Source organism: Excalfactoria chinensis, chromosome 11 (assembly GCF_039878825.1).
Source record: "Excalfactoria chinensis isolate bCotChi1 chromosome 11, bCotChi1.hap2, whole genome shotgun sequence".
Classification (NCBI taxonomy): domain Eukaryota; kingdom Metazoa; phylum Chordata; class Aves; order Galliformes; family Phasianidae; genus Excalfactoria; species Excalfactoria chinensis.
The window spans coordinates 4,908,589-4,935,947 of record NC_092835.1 but is presented as its reverse complement, the minus strand read 5'-3'; the positions used below and the strand labels follow the sequence as shown (position 1 = coordinate 4,935,947).

At 42.4% G+C, this 27,359-nt stretch overlaps 1 long non-coding RNA gene across 1 annotated transcript; it reads right to left on the bottom strand.

Moving 5' to 3' along the window:
• Positions 1-2,959: 2,959 nt before the first annotated feature.
• LOC140257466 (uncharacterized) lies at positions 2,960-12,783 on the bottom strand. The gene is made up of 3 exons (XR_011905023.1): positions 12,597-12,783; positions 11,529-11,657; positions 2,960-3,049 (listed from the first exon to the last, which is right to left on the bottom strand). It is a non-coding gene; the product is annotated as an uncharacterized lncRNA (long non-coding RNA).
• Positions 12,784-27,359: the final 14,576 nt, after the last annotated feature.

Genomic DNA, 27,359 nt, shown 5'->3' with positions numbered 1-27,359 from the left:
GGCTACATACCTCGCATGTTGTGTTTTTCTGGGAAAATTAATGGAAAGAGTTCTCCTTGGCAGGCAGAAAAGCTGTGAAATCGGAACATCTTGCATGAAATTTCAGATCTGCCTTTAGGAAAAGCCAACTTCCTTCATGACCTGGCTCCTTCTCACTGGAGAGGTGATACGGGTCAGGCAAAAAATAAAAAAGGAAGCACAAACCTTCTTTTGACTTGGTGGGGAAATCTTAAAGCCCGTAAATTTCAGTAAATTTTGAGTTTTATTGTACAGTACTGGCATATTTCTAATAGCAAGTTTCTTACACAAAGTTCAGCCCTGTTATTTTATCCCCTCTGTTTACGATATGTGTGAATAGAAACATATCCAAGTTTACAGCTAACAACCCAGCCAGAGTGTTGGCTAGCCTAGAAGACTGCAGATTTTCAGGGCCAGCCCCATTTTTCACACCTTGTGGTCCATAGAGATCCATAGCTTACATATCCTAAGACATCAGAGAGCCTACAGTGTTTTCTCCCAGTGTTAATTGTATTTCAAACAAACACCTTTTATTCTCATACACATTCATAAAAAAACACCTCATTTCTTCATGCTTATTGGTGAGGGAGAATAAAATGAAAGCTGATAAACTCATTCACATACAACAGCTCTGCTAATAAGCCTCATTCCTTACCCTGCAATTCCAGTCCTGCACCTCAAATGAGCAGAAGCTGCTAGTAAGATCAGAAGGTATACTATTTTTAATAAAGTGATACATTAAACTCATTTTCACCTGTGATCAGAAGCCTTTCCACAAAGACTTAAAGAAGTTAGAAGTTAATGAATGAAAGACACGGATCAGCTAGCCTGGGGTGTTGCAGAACAAACCATTCTGCTTTTCAATGTGGATTATTCTTGTGGTTCCATTAGCAAATTAACAAATGAAGAGAAAATAAAATAAAATAAAAAAACACACAAAAAAAAACCAACAACCAACACAACATGAAAAGCACGCTTCGTGTTCATTTAAAAATGCCCAGTAGATCATAATGTATCAACAGCAAAACAAAGCTTCCAGAAGAAGAAACTGGTGAGCTTATATTAACTCACTGGTAGGGCTCAGCAAGGCTTTTGGGATAAGCCATGCAATGACTGTGTCCTTCTCCATAATGAACATCATAAAACACACACAAAAAAGGGCTCTATTTCCTGTTTTAAAACTTTAGGTTCTTGTTTGACAGCAAGATAAGTACAATCAGAATATCCATACTGAAAACCCGCAGGGTGAAATTTAACTCTGTATAGCTGATTAACCGTTTAATAAACATGCTGGCAAAAAGGCTAACCTATTGTCTCTACTCTTCTGTCCAAGGACAAGGATAAGGTTAGCTTGTTTGCTGAAGCATACCGAAACGGATAATCTTATTAGGGAACCATCACACTAAGGCTTATAACACCCATCTCTTGCCTGCACAGAAATCTGGTAACAAAAGATACCTTCACATTTAAACAACGTTCTTTCTTTCAAACTTCTACCAAGTGACCTCCTTAGAAATACTGGCATGGATTCCTTCACCCTTCTTCCCTTCCCTTTCAGTCCCATGCTCAATTCAACTCCACCATAGTGAACCAAGACCACAAACTTCAGTGGGGATCCACCACACCAGTGGCATTGGTAGAGGCTTGTTTGTCACACTGACTCCAGAAGGCACTTTCTTTCTCCAGCCTTCAGCTTGGCTTCCTACACAGCTGTGAGATGATGCTAATGCTAGTGCACAGCTGGTTACAAGCTGCTTAGGGCCACAGAGCAAAGGACCATAAAAGTCTGCACCAAGACAACACTCCTGAGACACCTACAGCCACGAGACATGAGACACAAGTCAGTATTTCATCATTCACCTCTAGTAGCACACAAATGACAGTGACCAAAAAATGCATCCCACTTTCCAAGTGCAGCATAGCAGAGAGTGATTTTGGCTTCGTTGCTTTAAACGAGGCACTGATTAGCGTAATCAGCGAGCGATTAGCAAAGACAACTGGGTCACTGGGAGTTCAGCAAGCGTACTGTTTGCCAGGAGGCACCAAAATGCTTCTGCTTGGTGCCAGCACACATGCTGATACGATTGTCCACCACAAGCATCCATTCGACAAACTTTGCTTGGGAAATCAGCTCATGTCCCCTAAAAATTTAAGTGTAAATATTGCAAAATAAGAATTAGGGTTGGCTGAATAAAGCGTTATATGTTGTTAGTGTTTTCTGTTAAACAGCTTCAGTATGTAACACATAATCAGGCACACTCCGATATGACAACAAGCCGTCTTTTCTTTTTCAAAGGTTATGATAAAGAAGCATATGATAAAGAAACTCTACCACATTGTTCCACCACATAGATATAACCATTCAGTACCAGATCTAATACCAAAAATCCTCTGATAGTAGTTTGTACAAGGAACAAGTACACAGCACCCCTCCCGAGCACACACACCACAGCTGACACAAAACCATAGCTGACTTCAGCCAGCCTTCTGGATACAATAGAAATACTTCAAAATAGGGCTAAACGTGTATCTTGAAACAACTCCATCTTCTCCATATAACCCACTGCATTCAGTTCCTGCTCAACTAAAGCTACCCAGTTGTATTGGCTGTTAATATACAGATGGTAGCAAATGTACAGAAGGAATAAGCAAAGGAAAACTCACCAGTGGTGGCACCTTGGCTGAAGAAGCTGGGGCAGTCCTCACTGGTGAGCGATCTCCAAAAGATGCTTCCTCAGTGGGGGTCAGCCCTTAAATGAGGTCTCAGAGGGGATGGAGTCGAGCTCCACCCCTTCCAGGAGCACAGCTACATCACTCTCACCTGTGCTCCCACAGCTGACCCCACACTTGCCTCAGCTGATTAATCAGAGGTTCAGGCTGCGATTACCAATCTCCCATACACCAGTGTAGTCTATAACTCATCACTGGTTATGTCTGAAATCTGGTTCTCTGGGTGTGGAGGCAGTGAAACGGATACGGTCCCACTTTAGGAGAGAGGGCAGGAAATCCCCAGTGAAGGCATTTCTGCTATCTGGAAAAAAAAACAACAAATGGATTTATATACCAATATGTCCTTCCCTTGCTAAAATGGTGGATGTCTATTCCTGCCAAAGGAAGGTTGTATTACACATACAAAAATGCTACTAATTTCAGAAGTTTCTTAGTTTTCCCATCTAAAAGAACCCCATGCAAGGATCATAACCCTGTAGCTCAAAATCCAGCAAACATATTACATCTATAGTAAAGATAAACCCTCTCCTTTCTCTTCATCTGCAAATGAGGAAAGCAGTACATTTTCAGGAACTATTTCCAATTGACATTCTCTATGATCGGACTTTGGGCATCATTAGGGCTGAGTAATAGCTGGGGTGCACGTGTGTGTAAACATGTGCAATATATACACATGAATATGTGTCCACATATATATAAATAACGTGACTAACAGTGCCAGAAACTTGATCCTTAAGGCTCCAGCTAGGGGCTTTACTACACTGCTGTATAACAGCCTCTTAAGTGGTTTGCATTTTCAGATAATATAAATTTGAGTGTCATCGGCCTCTGATTCCTGCTTTGAACTTGATTACTGTTGATTTTAATGAAGACTGCCATGTAAACTTCAAAAACCTCTTATTTTGCCAGGTTGAAAAAAAAAAGAAAAAGGCAAAAAATACCTACAAACACAACTCTTTATTTTGCAGTATCTCTCAGTGGGCTTTGTGAGAAAACAGCTACTCGGTTACTACCATCAATGACTGTTTTCAAGTAAATAAATTTATTAGAAAACATATATGCACCGAGGCTAAGTTGAATCTAGAAGCTGGATGCTCTGAATTCAATTGGAGTTAAATTACCAGTGCAAATACGGGGAAATCCTCCAGCCAAGAGACAAAATATTTTTTTGTTTCCAGTCTCCAGGACACTAAAAATATCTTGGCATGGCAACGCTATATAATACTTGAAGCCTGATAGGACACAAAATAAAGTCTGGAGATGCTGCCCTGGAGACGTGCCTTTCATTGGCTCTGAATTTGATCCCCAATACTTGACAAACACGCATCTCACAGGAGGGTGACCCCAGCCTTGCTGGGATAGGGAACTACTGGTGCAGGAGATGCCCAGTTTACTACACTGCAAGAAAGGTGTTGTCAAGATACTTCTGGTTCCATCCTCTCCCCTAATGCCTTTTCCTTCTCAAGAGGCTGAAGGTGACAGAAAGCTAAGGTCTGACACTTGTGTATCTGCAAGAGAATATACAGACAAGGCTGCTGCCATGAGGGTATCAGGGGACATTCTGATTTTGCTATCATCAGGCTGTTGTAATCCAACGTGTATGAAGAAATGCGTCCTCAGATTACAACACAGAAATGAGGCGTAAGGAGATTTGAAGGAAATAAAGTAAATAAAGAGGAGGAAGATTTTTTTCCTTGCCAAAATCGCACATATCCATAACATCAGCACCAAGCCACTGCCTGCCCAAAAAATAACACCTATGGGAAGAGGGAAAATAGCACTGTAATATTACAGTATAATTAAAGAATTGTTACTTAACAAAAACAGCAGGACTAGAACAGCAAGGCTTCTCAACATAACCAGAGAAAACTGAGTTATAGAAGTTCTGCTGTCAGCACAGGCAATACTTGAGGAGTGGCAAAAAGCATAAGGGACTAGCAGAGAAGGTTAAAAATAAAAGGTACAACCCCAAATGGTGCTAACAGGAAGCTGCTTACCTCTGCTGCTTTACCAAACTCTCTTGATTTTGTCTTCAAATAGAAGTGGTTAAGATAAGCAATCAATCTCCTCCTTTCTTTCTTTTTTTCAAACAAACCCACACTTATCTATCGTATGTGGAATGAGGATAAGGATCAATAAGGCAACTTCTGCACAAACCATCCTTCACCCTTAAAAAGTATCAGCTGAGATGGGAAGAAGTTACAAATGCTTATCGGCTGAGTGTGATGCACACACCATTAATCGCAAAACACCCACATCTTGTTGTCCACAAAATGGATGCAAGCTTTGAAGACAGCTGGAGCACTGCGCACAGCTTTGGGCCTTATGATGTCAGGAGGATGTAAAGTTATTAGAGTGTCCAAAGGAGGGCTAGGAAGATGGGGGAAAGGTCTGGAGGGAAGGATGTAGGAGTGGCTGAAGTCCCTGGGTTTGCTCAGCTCAGAGCAGAGGAGATGAGGGGATGCAGCATACAGAGGGGAAGCACTGAGCTCTCTAGGGATTGCAACAGGGCCTAAGGGAACAACATGGAGCTATATCATCCCTCAGCCTGCTCATTCAGATTTGTCTCATGGTTTTCATTGCCTGTAACTGGTAAAATAATTCTAAAATTATGACGGAGCAGAGCTGCTAAGAAATACAGCCAGGGTAGCGATTTCTACCATGAGAGGTTCCTGTTCAAACAGAAAACTCAGTCCTATTGGAAACTGGAAATTCCTATCACTTCCCAAATCGCACCCACATACTGACAGTTGTGTTTCCAGCCCATCAGGGTTAATGGGCTCTGCAAAATCCAAAGACCAATTATATTTGGAGCACAACACAGCACTGACTATTATGTAGCAACTTAGCTGGTATCTAATTACTTTTGAGGAAAAGGCATTGCAGAACAACATCAGTTTTCAAAGATTTAAGTTATTAAGGAAGATTAAGGAATTTCACTCTGGAAAAGAGACTTTACAGTGACCTAATTGAAGTTTTTAACATTCTCGAGGGAACTAATAAAAATTGGTTCATGCAAATTCTTCGTACTTTCAAAGAACACGAACACAAGAGAACATTATCTAAAAAAATTAAGAAATTGAGATCAAAAAGAATTCAGAACAACAACAAAATGAAACAAAGCAAAGAAATGCACAGAAGAGTTTGAATTAGAGGGGACTATTCTACCAGGTCATTTAATCCACCCCCTCCTCCCTTTGAATCACAGAGGGATTGATTTCCTTATCCTCAAATAATCCCTAATAGATGGGTGTCTAGTTTGAGCCAATGATGACAATTCCACAACCTCTCTTGGCAGTCTGTACTTTCAGAAGAATAAACATATTGAATAAATTATTAAAAAAGGCCACCGTGGGCAAGGAGAATCAATGAAATCAAGGGAGAGCTTGTTAATATAGAGTGGGGACCGAAAGACAGGGAGTAAAAATAAGCTCATTAAATGAATGAAAATGGAGAAAAGGCACAGAATCCTGTGGTGTAATTTTTTATTCCTGTAATACTGTTTTCACTTACTATTTAAAGAAAATACACTGAAAGAACGCCTACACATTTCTCTGAGCACGAAGCAATTTCAAGAATGATCACAAGAAAACTGCAGCTAGAGTACTGTCAGCCTCTGACAAAAGAAAATGAACAAAAGAAGGGCCCAGCAGTACATTCAGGACAACTTTCTTACCAACCAAAGCCAACGCATTTGCAGAAGAAAACTCCAGGTAGATTCCTAACAAATACACTCAAAGACAGCAAAGCGCACATAGAAACAGAATATGTCATTAATAAAATACTTATATGTGAAAGTTGAGTTTTCAAGGCCACAAGGTATAAATACATAAAGCCCCTTGTCCTGCAAGGGGACATAAATATTTACTTCACAATGTCAGCTTGTTGGGAATACTCCCCTCTAAATGGTGAGGTCCCAAGCCTGCACCCAGCTACACATTCTGTGGCCTCAACGCAAATGAAATCTTTATGGCAGTGCTCCTGGGGGAAGTCAACAGAAAACCAAGTGTTTTTCCTAAAGCTGTCACCTAAACATTTCCTGCAGAAACATAATTTTGCACTTTAGCTAGGGCTGCAGTTATATTAAATTAAATGCCAGGACTATTCCCTTTTGCTGGGGATGGTGGTATTGGGAAATACAGTGAAGACCCCATACCCATGTGTTGCCAACTGCTCGAGATGGTCTTGCCTGTAAGATTAGAAGAAAACCTCATCCAATTCTTTCATGGCTTTTCCAACACTGCCTTGAATGTGAAGCCATTCAGAAGATGCATCTAAGGGCGGCAGGAACACTTGGCGAGTTGCAGCGGGGCTGTTAGAGCCTTTGGAGGCGTCCACACATGCTGCAAGTGGTGCAATGTGCTCCCACTGATCTCTGGGTGTAACTCAGATTCATCACTTAAACTTTTACTCTGAGATGTCACTGGCTGATGCACTTGTATTGAAATTCCTGGAGATTGTTTTCTAGAATGGGGTCAAAACTCTCAGCTCCTCCTCCCTTCGTTAAAGTGCTCTTGTGGGGTTATTATTAGATGTACAAGTCCCCAGAGAGGAAAGAGAAGGATGTGGCTTGATTGCTTTTGCTCTGATGGATTGACTGATTGCTCATGGTTACATTTGGCATTTGGGTTATCTCCCTTTATGCACTTTGGGGTTTTGGATTTTGAGTGGAGTTTGGAGTGCTTTGAATAGACATTTAGTAGAACAACAACGAATGCAAAAGTAGAAAATAGTAGAAAAGTAGAAATATTCACTGCCTACAAACTCCTAAATGAAAGTGCTGTGATCCAGGAGGGGCTGAAGTAAGCATCAAACACTTGATTTGTTTGTTATACCCCTTCCAGATTTCCCAGATATTCAGGAAAGCATATGAAATGTCTGCAGTGCTTGTTCTCCTGTTACACCTGAAACACTGGATCACTGTAATTCTTACTGCCATTCTCCATTTCCCCTTAAGAATGCTTATTTTTCACAAGCCACACTACTACAGTTTCCCTGTTTACTCAGGCTATTATCCATAGCACTTGGTCATATTCTCTTTATGGACCGTCCATGCAAGGTTTTTAAGTGACCTGCAAACTATAATTATATCATCTCCATAAACACCTTCTGTCGCTTTTGCTATAAACATTATTGATTCACATAACTACAAGACTGGACCTGTTTCATTTTTAAATATAAACAAATAAAAATAAAATATCCCTGTGATTTGGGATTTTTTCTGTTAAGTTTACCTTGTATTTGATCAGGTTCTAGCTGTTCATTCACATGCAGCCCTTGCTGAGATTAGTTTATGTCTCTGCAATGGATGCAGACCAACTTTCATGTTCCTGACAGGTAAAACTATACTTCCCCAGGCATTGAGTGCTTTCTCTCTCACATAATTTTATATTTCTGTTAACCCTTTTGCTTTCGAGATGTGAACTTTAGCTCTGCCTTGAAATATATTTTGCATTGTACTTGGACTACTCACTAAAATCCAATGACCTCATTTCAGACTAGGAGACATTGTGGGAAAAAAAGATGACAAAATATAAAGATTTTTTTCCCCCCTGCATTTATGTTTTCTTTTGCTTCTAATAAATATTTAAACAAAATTGAACTTAATTTAACTTGAGGACTGTTCAAGCTCAACAGTCATTGGTTTATTGCAGTTACTTTCAGAGAATTTTTATCTTAAAAATCTTTGGCATCAAACCAGAAAACGTTCTAACTTTCTTCTCCTTTGTCTTTAAGCTTACAACTCGCTTGTGCAATTGTTGCATGAAAGTAATTTTACTTTTTTTCTTTTTTTTTCTTATAGGAAAACAGATGGAGAAGAATTTATCTGCAGTGAGGATTTGCTGCATATAATTTATTTCGCAGGATCAAGTAAAAGATAACTGTGAGCTCACACTAGCCAAGCTTCCAGAACTATATCGCTTCCAAATTGTATATATTTTTGAGATTAGAATTATGGAGAGATGTGGGTAGGGAGCCTTGGAGGCATTTTTCACATTTCCATGAAGGCTGTACTGTACATTCCTGGTGCTCCCTCTTGACTGGGTGTCTCCCATGAATACGGTTATAATTTGTATTCTATTTACTAGCTTTCTGAAGCACTTGGTATTGAAGGAACAGTCCAAGCACCTAAAAGAGCTGCTCACTTTTCCGTGGTGGGTGCAAAGTCATGTAAGTAAGCGCCATATACTCCGATTATGTGAGCAGGATGGAAATCGTTCTGCCACAGGCATGTTCCTGAGATACCGTGTCTCAGTGGAAATTTTCTGGTATGTCCTATTGTTTTAGCATTACATTTTATTATTTTTTGTTAATACGGTAGGAAAATCACACTGCTTCCAGAACACGTTGATGCTAGTCAGGACGCTCTTGAGGCTAACAATGAGTCAGGACTTTGGACTCTTACCAAGCTTTTCTTCCATTGAGCTGTATTCTTTTTTCTTCCTCCTTAAGGAACTAGCCTTTATTGGCCTACTTAGCTTTGGATTAACTTACACCATACATTTCATAGCATATATATTCCAGTAAAAGCATACACACAGTACCATGCAAATTAACCTCCTAATCAAATTAAAAGGTTGACTGACATATATAGAGCAATGTGGAAAAGAGGTTGCACACGATAACGTGATGGTTCACATTATTTGCCTTGCAAACCAGGCATCTACAGTGCACTCTGCAGTGATAAAGCCAAATCATGTGAGTCAAAGGCTGAGAGTCGTAAGAGGAAGTCGTACAGTGAGCAGACTTTCCTTCCCAAGTGTTTAATGCGGTCAGGCACAACACTAACTTATGGAGAACAAGCAGCAGGTCTAAAGGGAGAGAAGAAAAGGTCATTTCAACGGGGAAAGGAAATAAAATAAGCTTTCTGTCAATGGCACAAAGGAACACAGAGGTTCAACTCCTGTTCATTTTCTGATTATCCTTTAAAAAATCTCCCTAGGAAAGGTCTAGGCAAAGGATAGCAGAAAGAAGCAATCACTGATGAGCGCTGCTTGTGATAGGGAATCTGGTCATTGATGTGCACCTCTTCTCTCATGCCAAGCTCGTCTATTAAAAAAGGTCTGCATTATGGTAAAGGTATAGAATGAAATTCTGCCAGCACACGCTTTATGAAAGTTTAAAGCCTCTCAAAGCTACTTCAGTGCCAACAGTGCTGTGATAATTCTTCTGTCTCCCACACCTTCAATTGTTCTATTTCTCAGTAACATATTTTAGCCCTATGGCTCCATTTGCTTTTCGTCGCTTTTTTTTTCTTCTGTTCCTAAGCAAAGGGTCACTGACTGCCTTAATCAAATCTCACACAATAATGAAAACGTAAAAGTGTAGCATTTAACAGACTAACTATCCCCCGTGCTGACTGGCATATGATTTTTCTCAAAGAACAAAACTCCAGTAAGATCTGAATAGTTCAGTTCAGGAAGAAAGAGAGGCCAAATATCTTTCTAATCACAAACCTTTGCCCCATGGGGTCTGAATTCTTGCTTTAAGGACCACATCAGAAGATTTATGAAGTCTACTGCTTTGTTCCCATTTTTAGGAGGCACTCCAAGTCACACTGGAGTCAATAGGAGTCCTTTCACTGACACGATTGGGCTTTGGAGCAGGTCCACAGAGAATGTCACTTTTCTATGATAAAAAGAGAACTGTGCTGAACATGCTCAGCATTTCCACTGATGCTCACATAGAGTGGAAAGTGTTTCTTTCTAGATGAGTGATCATTCTGCACAGTCTGTAGAAACACTAACCAGACACAGCACTTGCCCAGTTTGTCTTTCTATTACTCAGAGAAAGGCACTGCAATAATATACATACAGCTTTAAGAATCAGATAAACTTGGATCTCACACCGCTGAGGACAAAGAGGCTAAAATGATGGCTGCTTTCACTTGATCAAACAATCAGCCTTCATGAACCGAAGCTCTGAAGAGTTTAATACAAGTTATTGCAATATTTATTTAAAGTTTTACCATCCTTTGTAGCCCAAATACACAGTCCTTCATTATGTTAGTTTGCCTCAAAAATCTGGTGCCCAGGACCCCAGAGATACTTTGGATGTGATGGATAGGGTAAGATAGGATAGGATAGGATAGGATAGGATAGGATAGGATAGGATAGGATAGGATAGGATAGGATAGGATAGGATAGGATAGGGCCTTTCTTGGCACAGCTTTGTGCCATTCCCATCCTGTCATCAGCTCCCAGGAGCAGAGCCTGGCACCTCTCTCTGCTTTCTCTCCTCAGGGAGCTACAGAGAACAGTGAGGTCACCTCTTGGCCTCCTTCACACTGGACAATCTCAGTGGCCTCAGCTTCTTCTCACAGGACATGCCTTCCAGCTGTGCTACAGTTCTGATGTCCCCCCACTCTCAGTGTGCTTCCAAGTACCTTAATAACCTTCCTAGATTACAGAGCCCTGAGCTGCATACAGTATTCAAGGTAAGGCCATACCAACACTAAATACTGTAGGAGCAGAATCAATGTTAGCTCATAGTCATAATTACTCAAGTTTTTGTTCATCATATGACAAAATTTTACCTTTTTCCTCCTAAGCTTTTTAGTAAGATGACTGCAGCAAGCATTGCTTAACCTGGGCAATAGCTTTTCCCTGAGCCTGAAAACAATGAAGAGCTTGCCCTTGACAATAGAACCTCTTTATCTGTAGCCCAGAAATATTCTGGGTCTCTAGAAGGAAATATTCTGGGTCTCTAGAAAGGGGGCCCAAAGCTGACCAGAAATGAAGCTGTGCAAGATGGGTGGCTGCAGAATCAATGTAACATACCTTCACTGCATCATCCCGGTGCTGCCCATGGGTGCTTTACTGACTTCAGGGACCAAAAGATCCTCACTCATGGAGCATCATAGTAGCACAGCAGTCCAATGTTTTCTCCAGCAGACACCCTATTTTTTCCTAGTTTTGACAAAAAAGATGCCGTTACAAAGAACATCAACTAGTACAAAGGAAAAAAAGGAAGACATCCATGGGAATGCTGGACTGTAATACCTTGATCACCCACAGCAATAGCACAAAATCCACATTTATTTACTTGAAAGTGGAAGGTGTGATGTTTCAAATACTCTCTCTGATGGACACAGGCCCCAGCTGAACCACGCTGTTCAACTCTCTCTTTGGGACTGTTTGTCTTCGGTTTTCAACTGCCTTATGATATATGTGCGCTCTGCATACCACGATGTGTCAGGCTAGATCAGCCTACAACTTGTCACACACAGCAACAAATTAAGGCAGTACGAGTGAGCTGCAGATGCACATCATATGACACTGAGAAGTTAACAAAACTTAGTTGAATGGAAAATACATTGGTGTCGTAAACATCCTTTGGACTGGATTGGATTGGATTGGAAATCCTTTAGATGGGATAGATAGATTTAGATAGCTGGTTGGACTCCGTTTTTTAAATGTGCACTCTTAAAACTTCAAAGCTTATTATGTTATTTAGAGGTATATGTTTAAATGTGCATCTTTGTTGTTCCCGTAACAGTTACTCAGGCAAAATTATTCCAACTCACTTTTATCAGTTTGCATTATTAGGAAGAGCTATTCTGGGTTAGGAGAAGATGGCCAAGCTCCTGATAAGTAACTGAAGCAACTTGGGCTTCATTTAGAATACCTTACATTCATATTTTTTGCCCAAAAGAACCAAAAATTTTCACCCAGCTCTATGTTCCAGGTCCTCCCAGACACGTACCATTCCTTTCCTTTGCTGCTCATCTTACATACTCCCCTGAGTGTGTCAAAGTGTCAAAACACTGCAAAGAAAATCATTCCCCTTTCAGCACCCACCCTTTCTTTGTAAGCCTGATGCACTGGAGAGAGCTCGGCTGGACTAACCTGGAGAAGGAAAAGAGTCTTGAGCCTGGAGGCCAGAGCTGGGAGCAGAGCCGTGCCCATCTCCCTGTCGAACTTGCTCTAGTTTGTGTAGGCGTGGGCTCAGTGAATCTACAAGGCTGACTCCAAGCACAGGAAGCTCTACAGAAGTCAACCAAGAACAATAGGACCGTATGCTGCATGAGCTGGAGCTGTATGAACGTGTTCCCTTTGGTCTGGTGGCTGAATGGCAAACTGGAAATAAAAAAGAAAAGAATAAGGTGGGGTTGACTCCAAAATACCTAATATTTTGGTGCAACAAACATAACACCTCCCCACGGTTTCATTTTGGGTCAACTGAGATTGCTTTGATTCACCTAGGATGGAAACATGCACATTGTTTTCATTTTTAAACAAAAAACCTGAACACTGAATAGCTCTATCTGAAAAAAATCCCTCTCCTTCATAATGTCAAAATGAAGCTTAAGGCAGTGTCAATTTGCTCTCATAACAAGAAGCCTAATGCTCTTTTCATCACATTACTTTCAAAATAGTCACGAACAAAAGAGGTTAATTTTGAAATATAACTGGCTTTAAAAAGTTCAGAATTATATGGTTTATTTTGAAAACACAGAAATGAAACACTTAAACCTTCCTGAGAAAAGAAATTCCCCTGGTTTTTCTTTCTGACAAAACTCTTCACTGCATTTAACCTGAATTTGTGAATAGTTTTCCACTTCAAATTGCACTTCTGGCAAACCAAGTCTATCCTGGAAAGATTCCACCAGCTCTGTTGAAACTGGCACATGCTCACATACTTCACTGAATAAGAGATTTCATCCCGTAAAATGGGGATAAGAGCAAAACTTCCCCACTCAGAGAGAAAAATCCATGGGCTGAGTTGTTAAAGTTGGTAAAATATCAATGTCTCAGGCAGACACTGAAGGTTTTGACTTCTCAAGATGTAACGCTTCAAAGCAAGAGTAATTTTTGTGTTTTAACGGGCAAGAGATTAAGTTTTAAAAGTTCTAAGTAGGTAGATGAACAAAGAGCTAGTGATAAAAGAAGCTAAAGTACTTCAAAATGACACGACAGAAGGCCTTGAATTTGCAAGACGATGAAGAAAGGGGAGCAAGAAGGAGGGCTGCAAGACTCCTGCATGGCCCCTGTGCAGGTGTCACTACCCACGTCTCATTGTTCTCTCCTCTTCCTGACCAGGAGAGGATTTAACTGTGAGCATCAGAAACGAATGTTTTGGGTGGAATTTTCCTGTTTCATTATATGTGACACGTTTGAGACTTGAGTCTTACAGCAGACTTTTAGCCTATGGCGGTGGGCAGGAGAGACGGAGCTTCACTGAAATGTGGAGCACACGTACACAAAAAGAAAATGGATAAAACATTAAAATGACAGCTTGCTGAGGTGGCTGTTTGTCGGGCTGGCTTTAACCATGATCACAAAGTGATGTGCAGCAGTTGACATAGCTTGCTCTGACGTGGTGAAACAAAATCGATGCTTAGCTTGCCCCACTAGACCAGGATTTGCTACATGCACAAAATTTCCCAACCAGGCCACAACAGGTGTGCCAACAAAATTGTGAACATACAGAGAGATGTGTCTATACAGTAGGCTTGAATCAAACATCTAATCAAACTTTGTCGAGGTGGATTCAGAGGTTTGATCAATGAGCCGTGCTCTGCAGTTCAGGTCCGTTGTTAATTTTAGAATGCTTGTGCACCCCATGCAATGTGACAGCAAAGATGCTTGAAACAATGTCAGAGTTAATAAAAAAAATACCTCAGAGCCAGGAGAAAGTAAATGTTTTGGGCAAAATTCTGGCCTCACTAAAATCAATGGCAATACTCCCACTCCCTTCTGCAGCGCCAGTCCCCTTGCCTATAGATGAGTCAAAGGATGCTCTGTAATAAGAACATCCATTGCACTGAGGTTTATTTTGTTGTAATATTTCTCCTTAGCTTCCAAATGTATTTTCCAATCAGCTTTTGTTTAGCTCACAAAGGTCAATTAATGTAATTCCTGAGCTTCTGGATCAAGTTCTGCGCAGACCGTTCTCTCTAATGCATCTGCCTGTCATGAACTACTCACATCTCGTATTTTCCCTTAATTCCCTTTGAAGTTACCTGTGTGCCTAAAGTTAAGCCTCTTTTTCAAATCTTTACAGAATCAGGGACATAGTCTTTATAATTCTCCATTCAGCTGACGAGGTAAGAGCAATGGAAAAGGGCTGTGATGTATGTAGAATTACACGCTGTGTTCTTTCTCTGAGCCACTGCAGTACAAAACCCTGTCTGCAGGGAATCCTGGAGTTGTTAAAAATCTATATTTTAGTTTTCTCCATTTGTTCTACAAAACGGAACTAACAGGCACAGCAAACACACGCACAAACGTGCATACAAATATTTAAGAGCAGGAATCACACGAAAAGGCTGTGGAGGATGCTGGAAAGAAATTGGATTTTAACCACTCGAAAAGTATTTTTTTCAAAGGCTACAAATGGAAAATATTCATGTGCTAATTACCACAGGATGTGCAAATATACGAAGGGTTTTTTGTGTTGTTTTTTTTTTTTTTTAATGTATGTGCTTTTAGAACTTTTAGGAGAAATGTTGTGCCATTTAATGCACCCAGAGCGTCACGTTATTAAATTTACATTCCTGTTTGGTTCCAACGAGATTATTCTACCATCTCCAGCAAGGAAGAATAAATGCCCACAACTACAATAAAACCTGCTTGCGTAACGTGTTATTTTTAAAAGAAAAAGATAACTGATCCTCACTGCTGCCAACTATTTGAGCCGTCTCTGCTCACAGCAGTTCAAGGAGCTCAGCTGGGCAGTTCTTGTGCACGGCTCGGCCGGCAGCGGGGTTGGACCCACTTTCTGCAGCTGCAAGTGTTGAGGAAGAGGAAAAAAGGCTTGGAGTGACAGATGCCAACTTCCCAGCCTCACATCTCAAGGGACAAAAGGGAAAATGAATCCTCCACTTTTCACAGCTCATGGGGAAAAAAATTCCCCACGTCCTTTTGTGCATTTCTGCTACGCCGAGGACCTCCTGTTTCCCCACGTTTTATCCAGGTGCAGTGGGGAAGAATGCCTTTTGCTTCTTTTGCACACAGGCAGCAGCAAAGCACACTATCTCCCATTCTGCATGCAAAAGCAATGCTCTGTGCACACTGAAATGGGGACGGGTGCCCATCCTTACGGTTCCGTCTGTGCCTGTGACCCCCTGTGTTGCTGCCTTCCAGCATCTGCTAGGGGAGACCTCGTGCAGCGCTCTGGGAAACAAATACCAGCGCTTGGCTCTTCAAGCTCTGCTTTTCCTACAGTAGCAGTTTCAATGTAAATCTTTTCCATTGCTGTTCTTCTTTTCAGCCCATGGTTTTGAAACCGTGCACTTCTATTTTGCTCTTCCAGCAACGCCTCCAGCAGCCGAGCCAAGAAAGTCCTCTTCCAAGCGGATCGTGAAAGAGTTAACAATGCCTTTTCATGCAAAACCGCAAACAAGCAGGGGGAAAGGAAGAAAAAAAAAAGAGAAAAGGAGGGAGGGGGGGGAGAAGAGAAATGGAAAGTATCCAAATTCTAACCGAGAGTAAAAGCGCAGGGAGAATATGAAACGCACAAATCATCCCGGGGTTCAGAGTTGATAAAGTTATTAAAAAAGAAAAAGGGAGGGAGCGTGGTGGGGGGGGGAAGGAAAAAAAAATCACCCTTAGTTCTGTGCTATACCTTGCGGCTGTGGGAGCGGGGAGCAAGAAGGGGAACGGGTCTGACGGGAGCGGCGCCGCAGGGCCAAAGCCATGGGGCTCTGTGGGGCACGGGCTGCACGCCCCGCACCTCTTGGCACAGCTGGGGTGGTTTTGCTTATATAAATTTGGCATTTCTTTGGCTTAAAAAAAAAATATTAAAAAAATTATTATTAGCAAGTGGGAGAAGTGAGGCTTTTAATACAGGCTGGATCCGGCCGGAGCGTGGGGTGGGGTTTGGAGGGCCCCAGCCGGCTATTGGGCCGTCCGCTTAGCAACAGCATGTAAAGGGCCAACCCCAGCATTTTTACAGCCGGGCCACCTTCCAAGGATGGGTGCCAAATGCTCCGATCCTCTGCCAAGAAAACAAACAAGGGCACTTTTAAAAACTCCAGAGTTAAAGGGTGTTTTTTTCCCTCCTCCACGAGCGATCCCCACGCGCAGTTAATGATCTCTTTCCCTTTATCGCAGAAGTTCAAGCTCTGGGGAGTTGGTGCCATTGCAGGTTTCAGTAGTCGCTTCCACTTTCCCTGTATGTGGCAGTTTCACATCTCTGCACGCCGGAGCGGTGCCGTCAGCTGATTTCCCCTCCGATGCTGCAGGCTCCCTCACTCCGTCTTCACGGTGGAAATCTCTGCTGAGTGCATTAGGCACTAAAATCCACTCTGCATCTATGCAACTCGCACAGTTTACTACCGGTGTCATCTCTTACCTCTTCATTCATTTCAAATCTGCTAAAGAAGGGGAATAAGAAGAGCAGAGACTTGAATAGGTGTAAAGTGCACTGTAGCTAGGAATCCTTTTTCTGCAGAGAGCGAGGAACGAATTTGGGAATTTTCTTTTCCTTTTATTAAAGACATATTTCTACGTCATATTTTTAATGCGGTCTTTCTTACATACTAGCCCTTTAGGTTGCTGCAGCTGGGGGAGAGCCAAGCTTTTGCTGGGAAGAAATACAGATCTCGTGTTTTTTACCAGCTGAGGAATCTCTTGGTCCATACTGTGACACAAAACCTCTTCTTTCCCTCTGAAGGAGGGGAGTGTGGATGCCACAGCTCATTTCCAATACATGCCACTGTTCTCAGGTGCTGGTAGATTGGTGCCTGCCAAGAGCTCTCACGTTGGATCTTGGATTTTGTGCGCCAGGGGGTAAAATCAAACAGATTTCTGTACCGTTGTCATTGTTGCTGTAAGATACTTTGGTACGAAGTGAAGTCAGCAGCACCTCCTGGGAAATATTAAATGCTTTGTGCATTTTAGGAAGGCCTAAAGAGGCCAATACCATGGCCCTTTTCTCATGCAAGTCCTTCCATGTATTTCAGAGACTGCTCACATGAGTACAGCCAACAGGGTCAGGCCTTTATTTACACACAGTAGCACCTCTGAAGGCTAAAGGATGTCATTTGCAGTCATGCTGCCGTTTCACTTCCTACCTCTACCTGTGATTTACTGGGCAACCTCGAGTAAATCACTTAACCTCGCTAGGATCAAGTTTACCCAAGTGCAAGAACATTGCGAGCCTCCAACAATATTTGCAAAGTGCTTCCCAGTCCGTGGAGGCAAGATGTACTTGCAAATGATCAGTATAGCTGCTTTTAAGGAAATAAGGCTGAGTTTCTGTATTTAAACATGTATCCCAGTTGCATGCCAATCTCACGTCTACAGAGTGGCTACGCACCAGACCCCACTACTTGGCTTTTATAAGGAAAATATGCAGGGAAACAGCTTGAAAGGGCATCTCACTCAACTGCACCCAGATCCCTTGATCTAGAGCTGCTTGCAATCATTCCCTACAAAGTTTTATCCAGCATACTGAGAGACCCATTCCTGAAGCTGCAGGCTGAAGCTGAACTCGCAGCTCCTAGAAGCTGTAGCCATTGTTTCTTTGCTATTTGCTTTCACTAACTGCTCAAAGGTTCAGTGCTAGAAAACCTGCTCTGGGGAAGATTTTTCTGACTAGTAATGAAACAAATGATAGGAACTTTTGTGATTCTGACAATGCTCCCAACTAAGGCAGAAATAGGAAATATATGAACAACAGGAACCATACAAAAAAAGAGTTTGGGTAAAGGTTCATTGCAGTGAGAAAAGGAAAGGGGCTTCCTTTTTATCCGTTCTGGTTCTGCTTATCTTTTACTAGAGGTTGTTTTGAGTGATGAGGAAGTAGAACAAGAAATCCATTTGTTTTCCTCATGACACAGCAACATTCATAACCTAATAACTCAGAATAACATCCCTTCTGCCCTGAAGAAGTAATCTGACAAAATTAAAGCAAGACTTTATCCAGAGATTGTCCAAATCGGTAGTAAATTTCCACTCAATTGAAAGGGTTTTGAATAAAACCTTCATGTGGGAGTCCAGCACACTGAAGAAACATCAGAAAATCTTGATGTGAATTCAGAACCAAAGTCTTAATTTATTATTATTATTATTATTATTATTATTATTATTTAATTACTCGATGCCCAGCCAGAGCCCTACATACTTTGGTGGGAATTTACAACATGCAAAAACAGGAGCAAATCCTGTGGCACGTAAGGACACCTGGATCAACCTGCAGGCCCAGAGCCAACAGCCGATATGCACTGAGGAGCCATTTATCACCATGCTTTCCCCAAGAACGGCTTCCTCTGCTGTGCTGCTGGCTCCAGCACGTTCAAAACACCTCCACCACCCTCTACAGTACGTTTTGCAATCCTCTGAAACTGCACTTTCTTTCAGGGGTGCTTGCCCTGTGTCAGTAATTTCTATATACTTGTAGTTGGTTTTATAGCACTTGGTTACAGTAGGTAGTACATTTTGCCAAGAACCCGATATGAATGCATTTCATAACATGGCTTTATATAATCCATTATTAGAGAACATTGCTGGATCTGTAATTATGTTTGCAAATGCATTTTATTGAGTTCTACATAAAAGCTTGCCGTACTGAAAGCAGCTCTTAGGCTGCAGAGGTATATGTACTTTGCTTCTTTCCAGATATTTCTTTTTTTTCTGTATATTCAACAGTAACAGAGGGGGAAGTACAAAGGTTAGCCTTGATTTCCTGTCAGATTCCAGCCCCTGACCCAAGCGTCCTTGAACCTGGGGACAGCCAAAACCTTCCCTGGAATCTCAGCAATATTATCTGCTTTCATTCTAAATAGCAAAAGTGATTATGTGAATTCCGGCTCGAGACCTATCAAGTCTTTAGGTCTCTCTTCCGTTCCTAACATCACGTGAGAAGCAAAAATGATATGCGGTACAGGCTTACCTTTGCTGCACAGGTAAGCTGGAATCTACTACAGCTTGTGCTACAAGTATTCCGTGCAGCCTGATTTCCCAGCCTGTTGTAGGCAAGGAATGAGCCACCTGACACATCCCACACTGACAGTGAGTGACCAGCAGCTCTGGGATGGGAGCTGCCTGCGGCGCTTCTGACCCCACTTGGCTGAATGCAAGGCGAGGAACTTAGCCTCTCGCCTACAGATTTCCAAGAAAACCTCTCCTTTACGCTGTTAATTTGCAGGAGTCAGGCAGTTCAGACAGCAGCACCATCTCTTCTCATACTGCCTTTCCAATAAATGTCCTTTCAGTCAGGGTTGATTATTTCATCTGAAGCTTAAGTCCCAGACCATCCAAAGCCCTTACATACATATAGCAGCTATACCAGTACACTAATCTGCTGCAAGACAGTTATCTGCTGTGAACATAAAAATTACTGAATACGTTGAGTTTTTGTGCTTTTTGTAAATCTTGCATGGAAATACAGTATAAATACGGTGCAAAGCTGGGAGAAGGTGAATTAATTATAGTTCAAGCCTTTTTCCATTTATGGTGAGCTTTCTCCTTCCTCCCCAGCCCCTGAGGAATTGCACTGTAAAACACTCTCTCTAATAGGTTTTATCTCATTCTGCCTCGCCTCCATTTTCTTCAGCTTCTCTAGCGAATATTTGTCTCTCCTACCTGCTGCCCAGTTAAATCAGCCTCGAAGGCAGTGACATATGCCAGATCATGGGGGCTGTCACTTTAATTCCCTCTGTTCATATTTTTCTCCTCCTAGCGGGGTGCCGGGGGCAGATGTTGAGGGAAGGGACCCCTTTGCTGCCTGGCACGCTGACTCCTGACGTTAGCTGCTAATTACGGAAGTCAAAATCCTGGTCTTCACTGACAGTACCCAGAGCTGAGCAGCTGGTTTCTCCCAGGTGCAGTTGAGTGCAGGTGCTGGGCATTAGGAACCAAACCCTACACTCCAGCAGGGTGCTTCAGGAGCACTTCCTGCAGCTCCAACTCACCTGTCTCCTCAAGGATCAAGGGAGCAGATGTCTCCCTTCCCTCTCACACCATTGTGCAGCTCAGGCTTTGGGATTCAGGATACACCTCAAAGCCCTTTCAAATCAATGGAAATACCTTCATTGACTTCATGTAGCTTTGATGGGAAACTCAACTTTAAAATCTCACTGGGCCAAAACCGCAGCCCCTGCTGAGCTTCTTGGAGGTGTCTGTACCTCTTCTGCCAATCTGAGTAGGAGAATACATTCTTTGCTGGCAGCTTCTATGGGGAGCTCTAGGGTTTCTGATGGTTGCTAAAATCCCCCAGCTACATAAACTTTCCTCTGTTTCTGGCACCTTACAGAGCACCCAAATCTAAGTCTTCCTCAGGGCACGGGGAAGTTAAAGTTGAGCCAGATGCAAGCTTGATAGAGCAAAATAACCATGATTTATTAGTGGGCTACAGGTTTGGGTTTTAAACTGATGTTTATCAGGAAAACCCTGGAAGGGGGAAAACAGTCAAATCACTGATTAATGAAGGTACAATGGTGGAGGCAGCCAAATTCGAGCTCCTGCCTGGTGGGATAGGGTGCAACAGGCCACGGCCTCTCATTGCACAGCTGTCCCCCTACAGTCAGAGCTGGGGCGACCCTTACACACTGCTGTCCTGAAAACAAAATAAGATTTTGGTATTCCCTTTGGGAAAGATACAGTTCCTAACACCGTGCCTCTCTTTTCCAGCTAGAACTTAACACCGTCACTAAACAGACAATGATATAACACACGTTTCTATGTGCAAGTGTCCAGGGAGTGATAAATTGAAGGCTTGGGTTTTAGTTACATTAATAATGCATATAGAAATGCTATTTGAAAGTAAGAAAGTGATACATTTTATGCAACGCAGTTGGTGGGGCAGGAATGGAAAGAAGAAATTTAGTTTTACATTTCCTTTGCAACGCTGGGTCAAGGTGACTCCCAACATAAGCTGGAACAACCCCACCGGCAACCTCCTACACACCTACCTCATACAGCTCCAGCTCCTCTCCCCAGCTTAGTCATCTCTCCAAGCTTATTGTAGGGGGAGAGCTGGGAGAGACAAGGCACTGAATTGCCTGTCCCCTCCCTAGGATGGCCCTAGGCATGACATGGGGACTCTTTCCACTCCTTTTGTCCTGATCAGAGTGAACTAATTCAGTGGGAAAGCCATACCTAAGGATGTAGTTGTAAATCACGGATGGAGGTGGCTGGGGCAAAGCTCTCCATTTATTACTACTCAAAAGAAAGAGAGCAAACCATCCCTACTGAGCTTCAGTGACCACACAAACTTTACATAAAGCCAGTGTGCGATCGTTCACGTTGCAGCATGAGTTTGCTCAAGCTGTGCTGGTACGAGATGGCAGAGCAGAGGCATTTGCATTCTGCACGTTCAGAGAGCGCATGCCTCACTCTGCTCGCTGGCTTTGCCTCTTTTAATGAGTTCTCGATTCACCCAGAGAATGAAGATTCCTAGCATGAAGACGACTGGGAAACAAACCCCGAGAACACTGCACTCTGCAAGGTCTGCTCACACATGAAGTTGCTTTTACTGGTGGCTGTCGTGACAGAAAATTGCAGTGGTGCACTTAGGGCTATTTCTCTGAGATGTGAACAGAGCATTGCTTAACAAGGCAAGGGGACAAGCTTCCCAGTGTCCCATTGTGGTGGCAATTAAATAAGCCTCTTAGCCACATGTGATTGCGCCTTAGGAAATTAGTGTGATTCAGAATAATTTGGGTAAAGGAAAATATTCCCTTAAAGGATTCTGCCTAGGCTCCTATGTGCGTGGAGGGTGGGAGAGGAGTGCTTCCCAGCCCTTGTGCAAAGGTGAACTCTGCCCAGAAAGAAGAAATTCAAACCCAATGCAGCCACCTAAGGGCATTCCGTGAACCAAAATGGAAAACTAATTAAGAGGGTGAATCATTTTCTGAGACTTACTCAGTTTTGCAAAGCTTCAGTTTTTGTCTTTTCTGTCAGTGGAGAAGCTCTTGATCCAAACCAGTGTTTATAGCCACGTTTCCATAGAGCTCTGGCATGCACAGCCAACTTGTGCGAATGACCTGCAAGACCTGTTTATAGACCTCCATTACAGAGCCTCTCATTTTCTTGGATGATTATCGTAGGTGTCAAATAAAGCTAGATTACCTGTTTTATGTCTTAGAATGATAAGCAAGCCAAAGCAAGTCACTTGGCTCATGTTGTTATACAGGTATACCTAGATATATGCACACATACATTATTTCAAACACTCAAGGCAATCTTACAGCCTTTCTTGTTGAGATTTCAAAATCCCTTCATTTTACCAACTGTTCTGCTCAGTTGGGTGATGTTGGCATCTCAGTTTCTCCAGTTGACCTGCAGAGATACCCTGCAAGATCTGAAAGAGAAAAGGGTGGCTCAAGCAAGAAGCCCTTCTTCCAGAGGAGTGATGTGGTCTTCCCTGATGGAAGGGATGTCTCACCCACGACAGAGTCTTGTGCCTACAATGGTTACAGGAGGTGAAGCGTGTGCTGACAAAGCTTGTTGCTGGGAAGCTTATAAATGATTCCTGGCACTACAGTTGGCAGTGGCCAGTGTTACCAGTCCTACCATTGCGTAACATCTGCACTTTACCACAATCACCAAAACAATCAAATGAGAAAAGCATGCTAACGCTTGTTGGAGAATAAACTCAGCAGTCACTCTAACATCACACACTTTTTCAGCCGGCAGCTCCACCTCCTTCTCCTCCTCTGGCTGGGATGAGTGGGCTCCACCGCTGGTACCTGGAGCCCCACCTTCCTGGGTGCGGTGAGCACGGAGCCCTGCTTCCCCTGGGCAGAGATGTGCTAAGGCTTCGGGATGCGCTGACTCAGTGATGCAGAGCTGATTGCAAGTAGCAGTTTCAGCCAGCCAGCCAGCCAGCTCTAGCCTGCGTATAATATGCGTTCACCAACAAACAGACACAACCACAGGCTTCTTTTATAAATGGATTTCAGAGCCTGGACAGCAGAGAGTTGGTTCAGGCTAAAGACTTGCAAAGTGCAAATGAAGGTACGTGGGAGGCCTGAGCAGCGACGGCCTTTGTGCTCCCACAGCCTGGGTCAGCTAAATTTGCAGTGAAGCCCCATTCCTCAGCATAATCGAGAGATGCTCGGAGGCTGTTCTAATGAAAGCAGATTGCCACAGCCCCGGGGAAGCTGTTACAGTAAATGGAGTTCAGTTGGACCTAGGAAAGCTCTAGGAAAAACCCCCTTCTCTTCCACCTATTCTAATACATTAATTTATGCCCTTGGAGGATCCACTTTTCAAAGGGACACCTGAAAATTCAGTAGAGCCAAGTCCCTGCAGGATGAGCTGCAGACTGCAGCATCTCTTACAAGAGGCTCAAGAACTCACTTGAGAGAAGCGCGCTCTCCTTCACAGAAAAGATGTTCTAGCTGACATGCTGCTCCTCTCTAAAGATGAGGCAATATCCACGAGAAGAGAGGGTGTCTCTCTCATAGACAAGCTATTCAGAGATTTCTGGGCCTGGTCCAAAATCAATTGAAGTACATGGCAAGACTTTCCACTGATTCCAAAGAGGTTTGAATTAAACCCAAACGTCAAAGCCAACACCATAAACTCTGTCTGGAAGCCAATACACAGCCAAGTGCCGATTCCTCAGCACTGGTGTCATGTGCTTACAGCACGATACCCTGCTTACTCAGCAGGCAGCTCGCATTCGGCACCGTCTCCTCATTTCCCCATGGGTTCAGCTTCCTTTGCTGCATTGCAGTTCTCAAACCCAGGTGACAAAATGTGGTCACAGCACTGAGGTCTATAGCCACGAGGAAAGGTCATGGCACTTGCCGCCATGCAGAGGCAGGGTGAAAAAAAGGGCAAAAATCAACAAAACAACAGAGTTCCTATACACAAGGAATGGGGTCTCCGAGCTCTCAGCCAATTATGTTAAACAGTGGAAAAATCTTTATTCTCCCACAACCAAATGGAACAAAATGATGACACAATGGCCTCAGTGCTTTAATCAGCAGGACAAGTCAAGCCTTTTATTCCTTTGTATATTCCAGTCAATGGAAAGTTATTGCTTAATTAACCCCCTTGAATGAATACCTGATAATTAATAAACCCATATACTGTACCCCAAGGCTTTGAGTTTAAGAAATCTCTTCTGTTCAAGTATGAAAAAAGAAAACATGCTGAACTAATGGGAAATAATTCTGGTAGAAGGCAAACCAATTAGGATTAGTGAATTCCATTTCATTTAAAGTTCCAAGATAGAGAAGTAATTTATCTAGTAAATTAATAGTGTTAGTGACTTTCCTAATATATTAGCAAGTCCTTCGTATCATATTAGTGAAAACCAAGCTGGCTAGTACAATAAAAGAGTTATTATAAAGGTATGAAGGTTACTAATGTGATAAGATTTTTTGCATCCAATTAGTATTAAAAAAACGCTGCTCCAAAGTGGACTTTTGTATTTATTTATACGATTACACAGCCCACTACAGAGGCCACAACTTTTATCTCAGCAAATTACTAATTCCCCTCCCAAATTTGGGGCTACTGTATGTTATGTTCCCATGCAAAACTGCATGTGTGCTTGTATCTGTAGATCTGCATGCATAACTGACCCAGATTGTTTGGTCTGGCTGCATTGTGTGTAGCACAACCCTACGGTGGTTTTGCATTCTCCTAACCTTGGATCAGCTAGAGACTGGTCTAATCAGATACAGCAGCCTAAAGGCAAAACAATTAAGCTGAAATTATCATATGGAATCAAGCCAGTGCTCCATCTTGTCTGGTATCCTGTCTTCATCAGTTGCTATATCCTCCCACCTTCTCTGGAACAAGGTGAAAAATACCTGCTGCACTGAGTTGATGGAATAACCTACTCACACAGGCAGTCTTCAGGACTGAACCACACTCCAGCTTCCCGAATAAAACTGTCCTTGTTAAAACCTGAGCCATAAACTTTACTATTATAATACAAACCCATGTAACTATGCTGGTATGAAAAGAAAAAAAGAAAAAAAGAGAACCAAAAAATGTTTTTACTACATTTATTCACCCACTGATACACAAATGGGCAAATTTTTGTACCTGCATATATTTAATCTCACTTATTCTAACCAACAGTTTATAAACATGCCTTTGCTCTGTGTTTCTGTACAGTCCTTGGAAAGAAGGCTTTCAGATCACCATAAAACTCCTTCTTACTGGGTCAGCAGTAGAACTGTACTGAATCAGAAACCTGCACAAGGGTGCTTAGAGCTCAGTTGTATTAGAGATTATAAATTGTGCTATTTTTCATCTTTAAAGTTCCTGCAAGAGTAGTTTTCCTAGGTAGATCAAATTAGTAAAGTAGAAACAGATGCAGTTGATTGTCCATGGCTCAGGTAGAGGTATGGGTGATAAAGACTGATCATGGCCAATGGAAGCTAGTGAGAGAAGATATATTCCTGCACATTCCACCAAAATCAGAGCTGTGACTGATTCAATTCATTTCACATCCTTAAATCACTACAAATTGTTCTAGTCTGGTTTTCAGACTTGGGTCCTGCTATTTCACCCCACTGAGAAACACAGCATCTCATACACCAACTGGAACTCTGACTAACTTGGCAACGCTCTCTCCTCCATGCGCCCAAGCCAAAGAGAATACAGAGCAATCAGAGTCTGCAAAGGGAAATGTTGAGCTATATGTCAGAGTTTATACTGACACATGAGTGGAAGGAGCTGAAAAGATTAGAATAAATTTCACCCCATAAGACAACACGCATTTCTTTTTTTAAAGCCCCTCCCCATAAATTCAGACCTATAAATTCTCCTACGCATTCAATGGGAATTGCTGGTCGAATGCAATATGAGACTTTTAAGGACATTAAAAACTGGATGGTTTTCTGCAGCAGTCACCATGAGCCATCACTGAGACGACTGCCACAGACAAACTCAGTACAGAACCTGTACCTCCTCGAGTGTAGGACAAGTAACTATGCAAGCATAGGAACAGGTATATTTAACTTTATGACTCACTTATTGCCCTTGTGGGGGTGGGAAAAGATCCCGCATCGTTAAACCACACTCTAAGCATATAAACAGCCAAACTTTTCTGTGTGCCTCTTTTTGAAACACCAGATTATGATCACATCTGGATTGAGACCATAGAAAAAATAGGAGTTCTTTAAATGATTTCAAAGGTGGAGTCAAAAAGGAGTAACTGGGAACCATGCAGGAGATGGAAGAGCAAGGAACTCAGAGAGAAAAACAGGAATCCAGAAGGAAACTCTGGATTCCTAATGAGGAGAAGTTATAACAGCGGCTGGGACTGAGACTTGGGCCATGGTAACTGGTGGTGAAGATTTAAACAGATGGTGAAGGAGCCTGAGGTCAACCATGGCACCAGTGGAGCTGCTGAAAGAGCAACTGGAGATGGGGAAAGATTACTAGAGAATGAAGAGTTATGGATGCTTTAGGAGGAAAAAAAATGACTGACTGTCAAACCAGCACATAAAATAAGACAGCTGAAGAGCGAGGTCATGGGAACAAGCAGCATGGCTGTGGGGGCTGGGGAAAGCAAGAACACTCATAGGAAATCAGACGATGATTTGATAGGGGAAATTCAGATTCAGAGGTCAAAGAGGAAGAAGTTGGTGAAAAATAGGTCAAGGGAGCAGCCTCCCTTCATTATTTTGCTCTTCAAACCTTTAATTTAACAGTTGCTAATGACAGACAGTGCTCAAAATGACATTTGTATTA